Below are 18,349 nucleotides of genomic sequence, written 5' to 3'. Positions count from 1 at the left end.
CAGTTCAGGATTTTGGATAGCTAAAGCTGTTACAATTGATCTAGCCAAACATATATTATCATCATTTTTTATTTGACAAATACTTTTCTTTTTTGCTGGATCTGTTTCAGAATACATTTTTAAAGCCTTGTGTCTACCACCATGAGGTAATTCGATGACATTAAAATCAAATATACACTCTGTTATATCGAGTTCTTTATATTCAATTTGGTTGGATAATTTATCAATGTATTCATTAAAAGCAGTTTTAGTTGACATCATTTTATCATGAAAAGGTACATTTAATTTAGGATTATGTATAATTACATCTACTTTTCCTGTAATATTTCCAATAGCCCTTTTAAATATATTTCTTAAAATATTATAATATTGTTCAGGTAAAATTTTAGATCCTGCCACTCTATATTGTTTTCTATAAACTTTATATTTTTCAATATATTGACCTCTGAATTCAATAATTTTATAATCTGGTTTAAAGAAATTTTTAAGATTTACCTCTACTTTTACCTTATCTTTTATTTTTTGAGGCCTATACAAAGCATTTAAATTAGTTTCAGTTATTATATTTTTTTCTTCTTTAGGTATAAATTTACCATCTTTATATTTTAAATTATAAGAATCAAAAACTTTTTTTAATTCATTTCTATACTTAGGATATTTATTAAATAGTTTAGTTTTGTTTTCCATATAATAAGAAACATCCAATCCTAAATAATCTGATAAAACAGATTTATAATTTCCTGTACTTTTGATATAAGAAACTACTGATTCAATAATATTTGATTTTAATCTCTTATCAGTCAGGACAGGAATTTTAAGTTTAGTTATCAATTCTCTTAGTTTTTTAATACTGAAAGTTGAGAGTACATTACTCAAGTGTTTGAACTCCTTTGTCATGTTACTCATTTATAAGGAAGAAAATTTATAAATACTTTTATAAAAAGGAGTTCATACGTTTTATATGAAAATTACTTCTAAAATGTCTTTGTTTATGCGAATAAGTATAATTTTTACCACAATCGCATTCATAATATATATATTTTCTTTTAAGATCACAATCTATACATCTTTTAAATAAATATTTTTTATATTTGTAAAATTCGTCAGCTGATTTCAAAGTCTTACAATCGCAACAAAATTTATCTTCCATTTATTAAATGGAGTTTTTATAAATACTTTTCTGTCTCTTTAAGAAACGAATTCCAAATTTCATCATAAATGTTTTGTTTTTTCGGACTACCTAACTTAATATTATTAGGAATATTATAATAATCACATATCTTTTTCATAAAATATTTATAATTTAAACTCTTTTTAAAATACATATAATCTAAAAATTTTAAAAACATTTCATCTGCTTCAACTGTAAAAACCAAGTTCAATTTTCTTTTTAACTTTTTAAAAAAAGTAATTCTCGAATTATATCTCTGTTTTAAAAAAATATCAAAATCTTTCGTGTCATAAAAATATACGTCTTCTTCTGAATCGTAACTTATTTTTTTATTCTTAATTTGTTTAAATATCTCTGTATAAACATTTTCCATTTATTTAAAAAAATATTTAAATATGTGTTCTTTCTTTCTATTGAGCAATCACAGCCACTGAGATGGCTTTTATTGCACAATTCCTATGAGAGCCATATAGATAGCTCTCTTACGTCATAACCACCAAGAGGACTTTATTACGCAATCATTACTTCCCTTTGAAAAGCCACTGCGGTGGCTTCTGAACAGGAAGTTATCTTATGACATCATTTCCTTTTCAAAAGCCGCCGAAGTGGCTTTCAAACAGGAAATAAGGGTATACATATATTTATATATCCATTCTTAATTAGTATGAATTTTAATAATTTAAAAAGTACAATAATATATTAAATTATATATATAATTATGAAATTTTAGGTGTAGAAGTATTACTCATTAAAATTTTACACAACTAAAGAAAAATTATAAGAAATTTTTAATTGATAATAATATTGATTTCAAAATTATAGAATATAATAATTATGATTTTAAAAATATAGAATATATTTTATGTGAAATAATAAAGAATGGATATATACAATGTATAAAAAATACCTTCACTAAATGGCTAACACATCTTTATTTATCTCATTCCATCCAATCTTTCTTTTTATGAGGAAACATTTCGCAAGACATCAGCTTTTCCGAATCTTTTTTAAAACAATTAAGACTAAAGGAATTTTACAAAGTTAATTCAACAGATCGAATCTTTAAATTAATAAACTTAGAAAATAAAGTCTTATTATTTTTAGTTATCTAAAATAATAATAATAAATAAAGTAAAGTCTAAAATAATAATAAAAAATAAATAATAATAATAAATAAAATAATAATAATAAATAAATAATAATATAATTTTTTACTTTAAATAAGTCAGAAACTTTACGTTAAATAAGAAAATTTAAAATAAGAATAATTAGTATAAGAAAATTTAAAATAAGAATAATTAGTATAAGAAAATTTAAAATAAGAATAATTAGTATAAGAAAATTTAAAATAAGAATAATTAGTATAAGAAAATTTAAAATAAGAATAATTAGTATAAGAAAATTTAAAATAAGAAATATTTAAGTAATTCGTTTAATAAAACTATAAGTAATTCATTTTCAGAATAATAAAATACAATAAGAATTAAAAAAACGTGCAGGAAAAAATACTTTGAAAATACAAAAAAAAAGAAAAGAATAATCTACTTAACTTAAATCTTAAATATAATAACCTACTCCCTCGACGATTTGAACTCAAATGAACGAACACGGAAGTAAAATGATATCGAAACGTGTAGAAACTTCTAGAAGGAAACGACGTCATTTCGATGAATCATTTGTTGCTCGACTGATTTGAAATAAAAGCATTTATAAAAATGTTTCGTAATAAAATGGCTTCTTTAAAAGATGTTTGTTATGAGCAAATTAAAGATAGTTATTATTATGGATTGTTTGGAGATTTTAAATTAATAATAGATAAAAATACTGGATATTTCAATGCTTCTAAGTTATGTAAATCAGGAGGTAAAAGATTTAAAAAGTGGTTAGAAAATAAAGAATCTAAAGAGTTAATTTTATATTTAACTAAATTCCTAGAAGGCCCGAATTCGGGCCCTCTAGAAAATTCATTATTTTATGAAATTAAAGGTAGAAATGCAACTGAATTAAAATATAATGGGACTTATGTTTCTAAGGATTTAATTACAAATATAGCTTGTTGGATTTCACCTGAATTTTCTAAAAAAGTAAACGATGTTGTAATTAATTATTATGCTAATAAATTTTATGAAAAATATAAAAATGATAATGATAAACGTCAAAAGAAATTAGATATAATAAAAATTAAAATGAATGACTTAAAAATAAAAAATGAAAAATATAAAGAAGACGTAACACCTAAAACATCTCAACCTAGAAAATTAAACATGTTTACAATAATAGAAAAGAATAAAAATGATTCTGATTATCATTATTATGTTATTAGATGTCAAAGAGGTTTATATAATAAAACTATACGAGATTTAAAACTTAGATATCCTAATTTAAAAATAGCTCATGAAATTCAATATAATCCGAATGCTATTAATTTATTTAACAGAATAAAAGAAAATATTTCTTATATAGAAACTAAATTTAATCATTTAAAATTAAAAGATTATGATATGGAAAGATTTAAAAATGATATAATTCAATTGATTCCTAAATTAGAATAATATTTTTTTCATCTATCCAACTATTAAATTCTTCAGGGTAACCAACCCATTTCACTAATAATTTATTTCCTTTCCTTCTTATTACTTTTTCAATCTTATATGTTTCATTTTTCTTATTATATTTTACTAATTCTTTTTCATAATAAGTTCCTTTAATTTCTTCACCATTTAAATCTTTCACTCTATAAGTTATAGGATCTGTTTTCAATATTTCAGATATTATAAAAATTTCTTCTGTAAATGTAGGATGATAACCTCTGGTAAATGTTTCTTTATATTTTGAAATTCTAACTTTATCGCCTATTTTAAACTTTGGTTTCTTTATTTCTTTATTAGAAAATAAATTATTGTATACGATACTTTCATTTTCTGTTCGACTGGCTTGTGAGGGTGTCATTTTAATAGATCGATGATAAGAATTATTATAATTATAAACTAATTTATCTAGTACTTCTAAGTATTTATTTGTATTATTTGCTGCCATATATTTTCTTATTTTTCCATTAATTGTTTGATTAAATCTTTCAACAATAGAACATTTTATTTCAACATTTTCAGTAGTAAACCATTGAATATTATTATCTTTGAATAATTTTTGAGTATCTTTATTAATAAATTCCGTACCTTTATCCGTTTGTAGTTTCTCTGGAATTCGTTCTTTAAATATTAACTTGAAAGCATTTGATACTTCTTCGCCTGTTTTTCTTTTTATTGGAATAACCCAAGCATATTTACTAAACATATCAATAACTGTTAAAATATAATTAACTCCACTATTATATTTACTAAATGGTTTTATAAATAATAAATCGGCTTGCCATTGATCATCAATATGTGAAACGTAACATCTCCTTCTTCTAAATTTACGAATAATTGGTTTATGTCTAGTATAAACATCTTGTTCATGTAAAAAATCTGTAATTTGTTTTTGAGATAAACCTGTTTTTCTTTTTAATTCATTGATACCACAATAACCTTTTTCGGGATCATAATAAACTGTTTTTATGACCCCGTTTTCTTTAAAAAAGTACTTTTTTTAGATCCACAAACTTCACATATACCTTTCCTCGTCAATCTTCCATTTTTAGAAGTTTCTTCATAAACATCTTTAGTATTAGTAAAATTTTTACATTTTAAACAATAAATCATACCCATACCGAATGTTCTTTTGGCTTTGATAATAGGTTTAACAACTGCTCTATCTAGCCTTTCCCTGATTGTAGGATTTGGAATTGTATTTAACTCTTCTATCATATTTTTATCACATACATCATTTCTAGTTTTAGTATCTTTATTTTTAAGGTAACACACATCATGTTTATATGCAATTTCATCTACTCTGTTAATGGGCTTACTCCATTCTTTATATGTTAAATCATCGTTTAATCTTTTCTTTCCATGTAACAATTGTGTTCCAGGTCCTGTAAATTGATGTCCTGGTAAATGCATTTCAAAGGGTAAATTATTAATTGTTGAATTGATAAAGCCAGATCCTTTTTGACCACATTCTTTACAACAAAATTTGAACTTTCCGTCTTTACTTAATTTTCCAACTTTGAATATATTACTTTTACACGTCATTTATAGGCAATAAAAAATTATATATATTTGTAGCCATTCAATTGAGTTTTTTTAACGTATTTCTCTAAAGGAAAATATTTCAAACTTTGAATAAAATCAGCCTCTTTTTTATGAATTTCTTCTTCAGTTAATGTATTAGCTTTAAACAAATTCAGTAGTTGTTTATAAAATTTGTAAGTATATTTATACTCTTCTTTTCTTTCGGATATATTTAAAGATCTGTCAACCACTTCAATAACACCAGCTCCTAAACTCAAAGCTGATAAAGGGATTAAAATAAAACCAGATAAGCCAGATGCGCTAAATAAAAACTTACTCATAGATAGTGCGATACTAATCTTTTGATAGTAATTATAACTTTTTCTGTGAATAAAAATTCTTTTCTCTAAATATTCTTCCATTTATATATACACAAATTCTTTATTTCGGTACCTCATATTAGGATTGACTAAGTCTAAAACTAAAAAATCATATGGTTTTTTGATACAGTTCTTATACATTTTATTAAATTCTTCTTTTGTTAATTGACCATCTATTTCTCGTATTATTTGTTTAATTTCTTTTTGTTTCATATCGAAAAATATAAAATAATTGCTGTTACTTCTGATGGTTATAGGTATTTTATAATAGTACTGACTTATATAGATAAGGGATGTATTTTTCTTTCTTCCTCGTATAAAAAATTCTTCTATAGATTGTTGATCTTTTTCACATATACAATCATCAAATACAACTAAATTCATATAGGAAGGATCCAAGTCATCTACGGTAATAAAATCATCTAGTTTGGAAGAAAACAAAACTTGATCTTTTTTAAATTTTTTATATTCTTTCAAAACTTCTTTTTTATTCTTTAAGCCTTTACAATTTTGAATATCTTCTAATTCTACATCTGTAAATTGAATGTATTTTTCTTGTAATTTTTCATACTTAGATTCAAATATGTCTTTTGTACACATGTAAAGTCTATCAAAGTGTAAATAGTCATAAATTAAATTGATTAATAAGTTCGATTTTCCACTGTTGGAAGAACCATTTATGATTAATCTAAAGGGATGTATAGGCAATAGAGGATGTTGATTTGGATCTTTAAATTCATCTGGTTCATTATAGTCTTTAATTACAATTTTAGAATACATTTATTAATTAAAAAATAATCTACTACGAGTAAAAAATAATCTACTACGAGTAAAAACTATTATTAAAATAAAAATATTTTTTTTTAAATAATTTATTCTTTTAATGGTTCATATAGCGGTACTCGTGTATTATGACAAATTTCAGCAAGAAGTATACAAACTATCTTTTCTTTGTTTGAATTATAAAATTCTTCTGGTAATATATTACTTTTATTTTTTATTAAAAGACAGAAATCTATTTTAGAAACAAATTCTATTACAAAGTCTTTATCAATATCTTGATACTGTATAATATAATCCCAATTTACATAATCTTGAAATTTTCTTATAAGGTTCATTGATAATTTTTGATATCTAGATACAACATTCATATTTAAACGGTCAGAATAATTTTCTATAAATCTTAAATCCAATTTTTGGAATCTTGATATTTCATACCAAGTCACTTTATCTAAATGTCTCTCAATAAAACGGATAGATAAGGTTTGGTATCTACATATTTTTTCCCAATCTACATCAGAGGCATGTTTTTCAATAAAAGGTTCATTGAGTTTTTGATATTGAGAAATAATATACCAATCATTTGGCTGTACATATCGTTCGATTAAAACTTCAGATAATTCAGAAAATTGAAACACATATTCCCAATTTAAATAATCGGCTAAACTTATAATTACATCTTCTGTAAGTTTCTTTCTAGAAAAGTCGTTCCAATTAATTTCATTGGCCATTTATTAAGAAGAAAAATTTATCTTTTCAATATGTAAATAAGGCTTTAATTTACAGCCTCCTCCTGTTAGCACTGATAATGTTAAAACTTCATTTAACTTTCCATACGCAAACATAGTTATTGAATCTTCATTAACATTTATCTCTTTATCAAGAAGTACTTCTTTCACTTTTTCTAAACGTATTTTAGGCTTTTCATTCATTTTGTCACAGGCTAAAAAAATTGTAATTTTCATATACATGTTTTGTGATAATTTTAAGTTTGAATCTAAAAGTTTTGAAGTAGTTTCGTTGAATTCAAAAGTCTTGTAACCCACACCTGTAAACTGAACAAGTCTATCTGTGGTAGCGCAAAAAGTTTTATTATCAACGTAATATTTATTAGCAACGTCAGTATCATTTATGGGCCATTTTACACTCGATATTCTTTCGTTGTGAGCATAATAACTTCTATTAATTTTATCCCACAGTATACAATAATAATCAAGATGTTTTTTGGTAACCACATCGCCTTCTTTTTCAGGTTCTTTTACATTTGATATGATTTTATTTTTAGCATCAAAATTATTTTCATCATGTATTAAACTTTTGTCTTTTAATTCATCGACATATTTTTTAGTTGAAGCATCATTGTCCTCTAGAGGAGTAGCTATATTTCTAATACATTTATTTTTAGCATTAAAATAACCGTTATTACGAATCAAACACTTATTTTTTAAATCATCTACATATTTTTTAGTTGAAGAATCATTATCTTCCTGAGGATGTAAAACATTTTTTAATAGTTTACTTTCCATATCATAATTACCATCATTCGTTAATTTAAATCCTACACCTGGTGGTCCTAAAGGTCCTTCTTTTATTTCATTGTCGTAAAGTGGATAATAAGCAGCCATTTATTAAAATAGAAAAAATCCTTTATGTTTTCAGAGTTTTAATCATTTTTACATCCTGAGTTGACATATTCAAGGAGCATTTGTTTCTTTCTTTCAAAATAAAGTAAAAAACATAATTTTTAGTAGTATTATTTCTCAACCTCCAATTGAATTCAATCATTAAATTACTGAAGTTTGTATAATTTTCATGGTTTGCCATGTTGAAACAAATTATAGGATACTTACTGAAATTTGAATAGTTTATCATACAACCTGTTTCAGAATTTATATTATTCATTCCTGATTCTAAAAGAGCATAATATAATCGATTATAATCATTTTTATTAAAGTCCATCATATAACTTACTGTAGGAACTTTAATGTTATTAATCATTAACCAACATTCTATCATATCCAAGTGATCAAACATCATATTATTTTGATTCATGTTTTCATTTCTTTCATCATATTGAGGAATGACATATAAACTCAAAACTTCATCAGATGTAGCAGGAATAGAATAAGACCCACTGGAATTTTTATAAAATACATTTGATTTGATAATGTTATAATGATCCCAATTTATTTCTATAGGAGTATTTGATAATTTTAATTCATTGAATTTTACAGATGCGGAATTTTTAAATCTAACATAAGGTAACCAAAGTGATAAATCTTCAACAAGAACCTTAAAATCTGGATTTTGAATATCTGTATATAACATATTTTTACTATCATTTCTCTGAATTTCTATTTTAACTTGGAAACCTGTCATTACTTTTTTATATTCGTTAAAGAAATCAAATATATACTTTAAAGGAATCCATATTTTTACTGTTTGACTATTTTTAGTAAATTTACATCTTTTTGAAAATCCTTCATTAAAACTTTCATTTAGTTTAAGGTTTTTAAAAAAATCAGTTATTTTGGTAGTATCTATCAGATTTCCATTATATTTGAAATTGTTTCTATCTACCGAATCAGTTGTATCTACATAAAAGAACATGTTAGTAGCTTCCGATGTTGAATAATCAGGGGTGAAGTGTATCATCCCTAATACTTGATTCATAATGGCTTTATAATTTATAGTGGATTCAACTTCAGTATTTCCTATAATCAACCTGTTTGAATTAATGAGACCTCCTCCATTCACTAGAGTAACATTTTCATTACTTATTACACCTCCATCTCCTTTTACAATTTTTAATTCTTGTTGTAGATATCCCGCAGAATATAAAATATTAGCATTTGTATCATTGATAAAGAAATTATATGTAGCATTTTCATGAATATTATTTCTATTTTCACTTTTTAATTCTCTATATTCAAAACTTTCAACGTCGTTATTATAATAATAACTAGTGTCTTTCAAATCGTAAATTTTATCCATTTATTTAGGAATAAAAAATTTCAATCCAGTACCATGTTTTTTATTTTTAGAAAATATTTCATTCAATTTTTCTCTCACAAATTCCTTAGATTTATCTTCTACAATAGGACTTATAAGGTCTGAAAAGAAGCCTCTTCCTTGTATTTTTTTACTCTTTCTGTACAATCTTTGTTTATTCATTTATTTAGCAATAAATTTGTACTGTACTTCTTGTTTATTTAAATCAATTAGTTCACCTCTATGATTTGTAATTCTCATTCTAATTCGATTAATAGAATCAGATTTAACCGGAAAAAATATTAGTTTATCAAATTCTTTAGCATATAAACTTCCAGGAGGATTTGATGATGTAAAAGAATAAATAACTTGAGATTGAAACTGATTTATATAAGCACCATCCACTATATCACAGTGAATATAAATATTATCATTACCATTAGCTATATCCGCAATAAATTTACCTTCTTGCTCTTCCTCTTCATATATTTTAGGTTCAAAGCCTAAAATTTTGTACAATTCACTTTTAGATAAATCAATTTTATAATTCTTCTCGAGTTTAATACTAAACCTTTGTCTTTCTTCTATTATTCCAAATAATATAGGTGAATCATTTCCAAAATATTTTACCATATAACGATTCAAACCTCTTATATTGTAATGACCATGAGGAATAATGAAATCTGTCCATTTGACTCCATCAAAATATGAAAATTTATTGTTTTTCTCCGTAATATTATTCCATGAAATATACATTGAAAAAGATTGAAGAGCTATCTCTGTAAAATGAAAAGGTCTCGAATACTCAATGGTGAAATCTTCAGATTTATCTACGTTTTTCGAATCTAATATAATATACTTCATTTATAAAGAACAATTTTTTCATTTAATTTACTAGGTTCTTGAGTAAATGAATATAAAACTTCAATAGGAGATTTATTTTTATTTCTTTCAGTTATATATTTCATACAATAGAAACCACATCTTACAGAACTCGGACTTTGTAAAAAACTATCGTTATATCTAATTTCTTTTCCAGAAGTATTTAAATAACTTAGTATGTTTTGAGGAAGAAAATCATTTTTTATTATTCTATTGTTATATTTATATTCTCCAAAAGGATCAAAATATTCAACAAAATTATATTTTGGATCATTATAATAACAAACCCAATGAGTTCCAGGACCTGTAGATACATCTAAATTTATAATTCCGTTTTCAAATTTTCTTATCTTTTTAGGTAACATATCTATAGTAAATATACCTCTAAATCCTTTTTCATTTTTCATATTGTTTTCAATCATTTTGTTGGATATTCCCATGGCTGATAGACTCCCTTTCCACAAGGTTTTTTTTTTTTACCTGATCCAGAAATTTTGTCCAATACTTTTTTAGTACCCCAACCAGCTGCTCCACTAGCTGCTCCTAATGCTAAAGTAGAAAGTAAAGGTACTAAAAATGGTAAAAACCCTCCATTCTTTTTCAGTTGAGTCTTTGATATTTTAATTCTTTTACCTTTATCAATTTGGTTAATTTGTGTAGCTGTTAAATGTAAATCAAAATTGGGTGTTTTACTTTTATCTATTTGTAAACTAAGTTCTTCACCATTTTTATAAGCTGATTTCAATTTAGAAATCTGACTGTCGCTCAAGTATACTTTTTTTACAATATAATTACTCATTTATATACTAAGAAATTTTCCATAGTATTCCTTTACCTGATCGTTTGTCATAGTTCCCTCTCTTAAAAGTAAATCCAACAAATCTACAGTTTTATTATATAATTTTTTACTTTTAGAACCTTTACAAATTTTATCTGTCAAATCAACTAAGATATTCAGTTTATCTTCTAAACCTTTTCCTGTGTAATGTCTACCTTGTTTAATGGCTGATAAAGCTTCTAAATATCTTTTCATCATATTCATTTTATAATCAGCATTATCAATCCTTTTCTGATACTCATCTTTGTTGTTTGTTAAATTTCTATTTTTGGTTTCATTTCCTTTCTCTCTTTTAAATTGATCTCTTTTTGCTTTTGCCCTTTTAATAACTTCTTCAATATCTTCATCAGTTTTATTCCACATTATTGAAGGTAATTCAAATTCTAATTCTTCTAGTAATTCTTTATCTAAATTTTTGTCTATATCTATTTTTAAAAACATACTTCCTACATCTTCAGTATAATCTTCCTCTGACTGATTCTCTATCTGAGGTAAAGATCTATAGGTCTCATTCATAGTGAAAGATAAATTATCAACAGCATCTTTTATACCTATCAAGTTTTGTTGTCTAGAAGTTTCTAGTTTTTCCATTTGATGAAGTACAGGTTCGTGGAAATCGGCCAATGATTTTTGTATTCCTATATCTTCTTCTAATTTTATTTCATTATTTTTCCTAATTTCTGATTGTAGTTTAACTAATCTTAGATCATTTTTTAATTGCTCTAACAACTTTTTATTTTTCTCTTTTTCAATACTTTCCATTTATAGGTAGTAAAATGTTCGTTATACAAGTGTATGTATTACAGAAATTATATTACAAAAAATGTTTCTAAATAAATGGAAGAATTTAATGACCTCAAACGATTTCCTGAAACATACAAATTAAATGAACTCGAGATAGGTAAATATAATTTAATATCACTGAGAAAAATAAATACAAAATACGGTGACTCTATTATAGCTAGATTAGAAGTAGACAATGATGAGAAAGATTTTTATCTCTCGAAATGTCATGGTGAATTATCTGATAAAGCTATAAGAAAAATTAATAGTGGAAAATATATTTTTGATTTTAAAGGTAAAAATAAATATTACGATTATGAATTACATGTAAAATAAAAAACGATATTTTCAATAAGGTACAGGATTATTAATAAAATAAAAATTATTAATATAAAAATAAGAATTTTTAAATATGCTGATTTTGTTAAATATTTCATAAAAAATGTAAAATATAGGCATATTTTAATTTTTTTTAATATAAAAAATAGGAAATCAATAGTAGTATATAGGGAAGGGCAAAAGTGTCCTCTAGCCCCCCCCCCCATATACTACTTATTTAGCTTCTCGAATTTGTAGATATCCTGAAGTTTCACAGGAAACTCAATTCCAGTGAAATCGAGAGTGGGGATGTAAGCTTCATAATGATGACATCGAGAAGCACGTTGTTGGTGATCCTGAATGGGATGGAGAGCATAGAGTACAGCCCACATGAAACAGCGATTGTCTTTGTTCTCCACGTTAATGATGGCTTGCTTCCTCTTGATAGAAGGTGGGAGCTCGATGTAAGAAGAGCCACGTAGTGGGCTGTACTTGTTTATCCATATCTCCAAGTTGACGATTTCCTCGAGGACCCATCCGGAATCCTTGCCTTCAAAATCATCTGCTTCCGCTAGTATTTTGTCCACCTTTGCTCCATAGACTTCATTTAGATCGGTGGCAGTCAAGATGACCACATTTTTGGTCTTAAAGTTCTTGACTTCGCTGACTATACCGTTAGGAGTTACTTTCCGGTAACGACACAGGAGTCGGCAGTTCACTTTCAGTTCATAGTCAACGAGGTGGAAGGATACGATGCGGACAAAGTCTTCTCGTTTTAGCTCGAGAAATGTCCGCAAGTCCTTGATGTGGTCGTCATTGGGAAGGTGAATATTTTTCACTCTCCCTTCGAAAGCTGAGAGAGGATCGGAGACCGAAGTGGCAACAGCGTAAGAGGTAGTTGGACCAGCAGTCTGTTGAATAGGACTGGTATCCAAGCGAGAAGTAGATGCAGCAGCAAGGATGTCAAGCCGAGGTTGCTTGGAAGTAGGCAATGGGGTGGTAGCAGCTTTGCGTTTGTGAGCATTGAGGTGGCATTTCAGTTTATCCGTCCTGGCGAAGGTCTTTGAGCAGTCCGGGCATTGGAGGTGTTTATCGCCGTGCATGGAACGTTGATGTCGCAGCATATTTCGCCGGGTGGTAAAGCTTTTCGTACATTCAGGGCATGGAACTTTACCTTCATCCGCTTGATCTTGTCTCAACATGTTATCCAAATCTTTACCAGTTATGTCTCCAAAATCACACATGGCAAGCACTTCATCGTTCACAGACAAAGAAGCACTAAATTCTTGACTCATTTTAAAACTTGATAAATTTACAAGTAATAATAAAATAAACTACTAACGAAACTTTTAAATAAAAAGTCAAACAACTATAAACTTCTCCGTAACAACTAGCAAAACTTTTAAATAAAAAGTTAAACAACTAACAAAAACTTTAACAACGATGACAAATAAAAATTCAACAAAAAAAAAATCTAACGTAATAACAAAGAGAGAACAAACTAAGTTTAGAAAAGCGCCCTGAGAGAGGTAATCCTACAATCAGAATAAGATCTCTGGGCAAACGCATCTGATTTTAAACTGTAGTCGACTACCCAGAATGCATTGCGAACGGCTATGTAATGCTTGTTCTGATTGGTTAAAAATGATATCATCATTTTAGTTCTGTAAAATTTATTCTGATAGGCAGAAAATGACGGCATGATTTTCTGACTCCACCCCCATGGAACATTCTAGAATGATCTAATGAAACAAGACCGAACAAGAAGTGAGCGAAACATTTCAATATGCATCATCTTTCTAGACCACACAGAAGTGATGCATGCCTTATCTTGAAGACGCGTACTTCATATTCATGTTGAATCCTGGTTGTATGACGTCACGCATTCCTGTTTTGATTGAATCGAAGAAATGACATCACCCTACGGAAACATGTCTTATCTTGCTTTCAAGTTTTATCTTACAGACTGATTATTAAATGATTCATGTTCAATCCTGATAGTATGACATCGGGTTTCATTTTATGTCATTTTTCAAATATCACTCGTATTAGAAAAAAAAAATATTAACTCAGAAAACAGTAATTAAAAAATAAAGATTAAAAGCAATAATTAAAAAAAAATTAATAAAAAAATAAAGATTAAAAAAAAAAACACCCTCAACTATAGTAGCTGAGACTATATACCGGCTTTTCTGATTGGTTGATCACAGATCTGCATCAGAGCCCCTAGTGGTGAAATGAGTAAGCTTGAAGCGCTTCGCATTTCATCATTTTATGAGTCATTAACATGATCAGTTTTTGCGTTATCGTGTTTAAACATGATCTTGCATGTGTATGTCATTGCGCTTTTTTCCCATGAATCATTTTCTTTTTTTCCATAATTCGGTTAAAAATAAATTTATAATTAAATTAATATTCATAGTTAATAAAAATCAATTAAAAAGATTTAATTACAAAATGAAGATTAAAAAAAATAATTTATGAAAAAAAAACACCCTCAACTATAGTAGCTGTCACATTTGATGGATCACCCCAACCCCCTTCAAGAGTACACCCGCGGGATCCCCTCGGATCCCCCGGATCCCGGTCGCCGTACTCTCTTTATCCAACTACTGCTATCCCACAGCACTGTAAAAAATTGGTATAACGAATTTAATCGTGGTCGATGTTCGATCCAGGACGAATCTCGTGCAGGACGTCCAAAATCCGTTGTTGGGCCAGAAAATATCGATGCTGTGCGTGAACTGATAAAGCTAGATCATCATGTGACATACCGTGAGATAGAGGCGTCTTCGGATATTAGTATGACTAGCATCAATAAAATATTGCATGAACATTTGAGCGTAAAAAAAATTTGTTCGCGTTGGATCCCGCATAATCTGACAAACGCTCAAAAAAAGGCTCGTGTCGATTGGTGCAAAGAAATGTTGGAAAAATACGTTCAAGGTACATCAAAGGTTGTGTATAACATCTACACAGGTGAAGAATCATGCATCTATGCATATGAGGCGGAAACAAAACAGCAATCAACTGTATGGGTCTTCCAAGACGAGGCAAAACCAACAAAAGTTGTTCGAGGAAGAAGCACATCGAAACAAATGATTGCCTGTTTCTTCGACATTAACGGTCATGTAGCAGCAGTGGCATTAGAGCAACGCAGAACGGTCAATTCTGAATGGTACACGACCATTTGTTTGCCAGAAGTCATCGGAGAAATTCGAAAAAAGCTGGAGCGAAAGATCGAACTGTTGGGTCATCCGCCGTACATTCCTGATTTGGTACCCAATGACTTCTTCTTATTCCCACACATCAAAAATAAATCACGTGGACAACGATTTTCGACCCCCGAAGAAGCAGTTGATGCATTCAAAACGCATGTTTTGGAGTTACCTCAATCGGACTGGAAAAAGTGCTTTGAAAATTGGTTCAAACGCATGCAAAAGTGTATTGATCATCATGGAGAATATTTTGAAAAATAATAAAACCAATTTCGATCCTACATATTTGTTTTTTCATTATTAGGCCAGAAATATAAATAGCAACCCTCGTATTGCACTTCAAGGATAAGGCTATTGAAGTAGACAAAGTGACTCAGAAACTAATATTTCCTTCACCACTGTTGTCAGAACTTTGCAGAAGGAACAAAGAAACTGACCAAAATAAGAGCCGCCAACGATCAGGGAGACCAAGAATATGTCTAAACTTTTGACCGGTACTGTATATATATATATATATATATATATATATATATATATATATATATATATATATATATATATATATATATATATATATATATATATATATATATATATATATATATATATATATATATGTATTAGGCCTAGGCCTGGTAAGGGCACTGACTAAAATCTGCAGAAACTAAGAGGTCTGTGTGAATTGCGCAAAGTCAGGGCATCGTTGAGAAGGCTACAAGAATGCAAGAATAAATGCATCTACCCGATTTTTAACTTGGGTGCGAAAACTTCAGAGCGAGGCGTCGAATTGCTCTCAGTGCACTAAGTTACACCTGTCCAAGAAGAGACTCAAACTTCGGGTCAAGATGTTAAGAAAACTTTATTACGGAAATTAGGCTTTTAATTTAACATTTCAACGGAGCTGATAGTGAACCAGTTATCCAAATTTTTTCTATATTTCAACCAAATTATCTGTAAATATACATTTAAACCAATTCTACGATATTTTTCCAATTCAATGTATTGAAATTAAATCTAAATGTTTATACTAACCATTGTTAATAAATACAAACCTAGTAGATTGAGCTTTTTTTTTCTTTTTCTTCGTAATTTTTTTAGTTATTGTTTGCTTTCCAGCTGTATACTAGTCCAATGTATCGAGGTGTGCGTTTGCTGTGTGGTCAGTTCCTTCTTACGTGATTTGGATGGTTTTGGTCAGTCCATTTGATGATGACTCCCACCACCACCATGTGGACTTGGATCCAGAACTTATGCTAACTCACAGACCATCTGAATAAATTTGGCGTCTCAACTCGGGCGTGACTCGGAACCTTCTGTCGATGAGTCCATGAATTGTTTGGTCCTCTAGTGTTGAAACGGCTGTTGTTGTTACGGCTAGTTTTCAAATATTTGGAGAATGGGCCAGTTGCCTGGAACGTGGAATGATTGGTTTCAATAACTATATAAGTCAGTGCAGTAGTAGAGCGATTAAGTATAAGACATTAAGGGTTGCTTTACTTCTTAAGTTTGAAAATTTTATTATGAGCTTTTTTAGGCTCATTGCAGGGACTTTTTAGAAACGCATCTGTACATTTTTATGCATCTTAAAATAGATAGTTTGGATACGGAGAGTAATAGTATCTTAGGCTCTCAGGCTACTCAAAAATACACTCCTCACTTATCTTGAAAACCTATCAAAATGCAGCTTCCAGAGAATCGGAATGTATATCACACGGTGAAAGACCGAAATCGGTGGTTGTTGACTTTCACCGGTGAATGTCGACAAACACCAAATACGTCGGTGAAAGATCGGTGAACATTCGCACACTCACCGGTGTATGTCGACAATCACAGATATGCTTTGGTGAATGTCCAAAATATTTATTACATTCGATTTTATATGAATTTATTTGTGGTATTCGATATTTTAACCCTACACTGATGTTTTTTTAAGGTTAAGTGCCACTGCCCGGTATACATTTGCCGGGTATACCCTACACTGATGTTTTTTTAAGGTCAAGTGCCATTGCCCGGTATATATTTGTCCGATACTCCAAGCACTGATGTTTCTTCTAATCTATCGTCAGTAAGTATTGAAATATAGAATAAATATAAATATATCAAAGAAATATAATAATATTAACGAATAAATTATTATAAAATTGGATATAACAAATATTTCAGACATTCACCAAAGCGACTATGTGATTGTTGACATTCACCGGTGAGAGTCAGAAATAAGGGTATTTAGCAAATATTTCGGACATACACCAAGCGACTACGTGAATGTTGACATTCACCGGTGAATGTTCTCAGAAAAATCAGTTGAATTTAAAAAAAATAATAATGGTGCTTAAACAATAATCAAAAGCAAATTTTGTTGCAAACAAATAGTTTCAATGAAACGTGTTGTTTTGCAAGTTTAACTGCATATTAATATGCTGCATAATATTTATAAATTAAAATGTAATTTAATCCAACTTAATACGTTTTATAGTTTGACCAAAATTGAAAGTATATTATGGTTCAACACGATCAAAAGTTTGAAACAGAGTGTATTATTACCATAATAAACGTTTAGTTTTGCTTTCATTAGTTTAGTTTTGCTTTGAATTGACACTCGTATATTTTTCAAATCTATTTTTTAAATATTTTAAGTCATTATCTCCACGGGGACTGACTGAACATTTTTTATTGCAATATTCTAGGAAAATTAGAGGTAATTGTATTTCTATAGAAACGAAGAAATGGAATATTGCAAATTATATTGTTCGTTGTAAAGTTTTGCTTTAAAATTTCTCATTAACAGATCAGTTTCTCCCAAGTGAATAGATCACAACAGAAAATTTTTTCACCTTATGCTAGATGGTCTTAAATGGTTGTAATGTTTACAGTTG

This window comes from Parasteatoda tepidariorum, chromosome 3 (genome assembly GCF_982258835.1).
Source record: "Parasteatoda tepidariorum strain Cologne lab strain chromosome 3, Ptep-v5.0, whole genome shotgun sequence".
Lineage (NCBI taxonomy): Eukaryota > Metazoa > Arthropoda > Arachnida > Araneae > Theridiidae > Parasteatoda > Parasteatoda tepidariorum.
The sequence above is the reverse complement of the archived record's forward strand: the minus strand, read 5'-3'. Positions refer to the sequence as shown.